The sequence below is a fragment of the Myotis davidii genome, unplaced genomic scaffold (assembly GCF_000327345.1).
Source record: "Myotis davidii unplaced genomic scaffold, ASM32734v1 scaffold71, whole genome shotgun sequence".
Classification (NCBI taxonomy): domain Eukaryota; kingdom Metazoa; phylum Chordata; class Mammalia; order Chiroptera; family Vespertilionidae; genus Myotis; species Myotis davidii.
The window spans coordinates 3,657,614-3,660,659 of NW_006283588.1; positions in this window are offsets into that span (position 1 = coordinate 3,657,614).

Sequence of the window (3,046 nt, forward strand, 5' to 3'; positions counted from 1 at the left end):
AGTGAGCCTGCAACCCGGACATGTGCTCTGACCTGGAATCAAACAGTGACTTCCCGGTTCATGGGTCGATGCTCAACCACTGAGCCACGCAGGCAGGGTGAGAAGGAGTGTTTACTAGTATGTCAAACGCCGATGAGAGATCAAACAAGACAAGAACTGTAATATGCCCATGGAGTTCAGTAACAGGAAAGACGCTGGTCCCCTTGGAAGTGGACCCGGGACCATGGGCATCAGAAGCCATAACACAGTGGCTGGAGGAGTGAGCTCCCGGGAGCTGGGAGAGTAGAGGCCCTTAGTCCTTGTTCGAGTGAGGGTGGGACAGGACAGAAGCCAGAGGGGGGCACACTGGCCACTCAGACTCCATCCCAACGCAGCCAACAGCCAAAGCATACAAGGAGCTTTCCAGAAGCAACTGGCATGTCAAGACGTTTTTAAGAAAGGAGCTTAGTAATGTTGCCAACGAGGGGGATCTCAAGTCGAGATACACACAGGGGAAAAATAACTCCCATTAGGAGGAATTTGTGGAAAATGGGTTTTAAAGGATGAGAAAGAGAAGATGAGGACCACTGGGCAAGAGTTTATCCTGCCGACGCCGAAGTCTCCCCAGTCCTAAGAGGCTCTCTCCCCAGCTTAAACAACTGGTCTTTTAAAAATGTGGAAACATATACTTATTTACGTAATGTTGTAAGGTTCAGAAATATAGAAGGAAGGAAAGAAAATCACCCCTAGTCCCATAATTCAAACACAAGCACTGTTAATCTTTTGGTGTGTTTTAGAAACTATTTCCACCTCATTTTAGGGGTTGGTGGAGGAGGTGAGAATCCCAGGGGTGGGGAGGAGGAGTCTAATCCCAGTCTTTTTGCTTCATGAGCCTCTCCTTTGCCCCAGATCCTCAGCGGACTGGGCTTTGCACCCTAATGCCTTGATGAGCTGGAGACGGCTGTGCAGTAAGCACGGGGCGGGTTCTGATTTCTCATAGCTGTGTCATAACAGAGCTGCACACGTGTGTGCTGAGACAATCCCTAACCTGAACACATTCATTGGAAGCAGAAGATCTGCCTGGGGTGACTGTGAAGATGCAAACTTCCAGAGGAGGTGGCAGAAATCCTGGGGCGAGATCTGGACTTCCAAAGGGAATGGAAGGGGGTGTTGAAATAACTTTACCACTATCTTCTGGAGAGGGCCAATCCTGTCATTTGGCTTATGTAAAAGTCACCAAAATAATAATAGAAGCAATCACGAATAGCTGTAGGGTACTGCCTCGATGCCATGCACGATGCTACCACTTGACACATCTGACCTCAGGGGATCCCAGCAATAGCCCCAGGAGTTAGGTCCTTGCATAGCCTGGGACTAACATCTGCCTAACCCCACAGCCCAAGTTCACCGAGGCAGTGGGCACTGGTGAGTGCCTCTGAGGTCATGTTAGCCCTTCAAAATCAACATGTTTAGGATGACCAGTGAACAATTATTTTAAGCAATTTTACACATGAAAGGAGTATTTGCAAATAGAGTGCTTTCAAACAAAACTATTCTGCAAAACTACATGCACAAACCACTATCAGAATAAGCTCTGAGACACACCCAAAGACAGAAAGCCTGGGAATGGGGTACCAGAGCCCCAGTGCTGGCCAGGGAGACGGTCAGGATTCTCAGGGCTGAGACCAGGGAGGCCCCCAAGGCTCCAATTCCATTCAACAAACGCCGATGAGCGGCACCGTGTTAGGTTCTGTGGGGAACAAAAGGGTGAACTGATCCAGTTGTCTCTCGTCAAGAACCGTTCAGACTCCGAGGCAAACACTGTGCCCCAGTTTCACAGCCTTTTCATTGCCATCCCTGCTCGGTTGAGGTGAGATCGGGGGTGGGGTGGGGAGGAAGATTCTGTTGGCTTTTCTAGGCCAGGGCTGAAAAGCTTTAGTGTGCACACCAGGCCCCACACGGCCGCGCCAGGCCTGAAACGGGACGCCCGCTGCGGGACACAGGCCCAGCTGCTCCTTGCTCGCCGCCTGGACCCAGGAGGCCCCCGTGAATCACGGAGCCTCTGAGCCCTGCCCATCGCGCCACCGACTCATCACAGCCTTCACGGGTAGGCCTTGACTCTGTCCCCCGCAGGCCGGACACTGGACTGCTGGACCTCGCGGGCTCCAGAATCACCTGGGACCGTCTGGAAAAGTTACAGCTTCTCCTGCAGGACAGGAAGCCCAAGGTGCAGGACAGGGTCTCCTTGTCTGGAGAAGGACCGATGGCACTGGCCACCGGCTTCCCGGGGGCCGAGGACGCTCAGCATCATATAAACGAGGCTGGAGGTCATTGCCTTTTGCGGGGAGAGGGCCAGAGGTTGCTGAACAGGGAAAAATCAAAATGTCTCCGGCAGCCAAAACCTGAGAGAAATTTATGTTCTAATCTAAGAAAAGCAGCTAGATAAATAGTGTGTCATACTAAATTTGGTATCCTGACATTTTCTGACTCCACCAACACGAAGAGTCAAGAACTTGTCTGTGAGTCAGGAGGCCCGGGCCTCCTGGTTCTGGTTCTGATTTGGGAACCAAACGGCTGGGCGCTGGCAGCTGAGTTACTGCCTCTGGGTTTTGACGTCCGTGAGGCCCCGACGGGTACTTACCGGCTTTCTCCCCTCCAGCCGGCCCCAGTTCTAACTCAGTGGCACCAAGTAGAGAAGCCAGAAGCACACAGAACAGCCGCTGTGAGGATGCAGTGATGACTCAATGCTAAACCCTCCGCAAACCCAGCCACTCAGTAACGTGGTGGGCCAACAAAACTCTTGTGATTTCCCCAGGAAAGGAGGCACCAGCCTCTGCAAGAACAGATGCTGGCAAAGTCTCTGGACGTGGCTCCGAGGCGGCACTGACAGCCCGGGTTCGAGGCCCAAAGGGGAAAGATGAGCCCGCCCTAGCACACCGCTAATGAACTATCTCACTGTGGTGCTCGAAAGAAAGTATTTCAGTTGCCTTTTTTTTAACAAAGGACATCGATTGCATCTTTTTAAAAGTCATATTTCACCTTCATGCTCATAAAATTCTTTAAGATA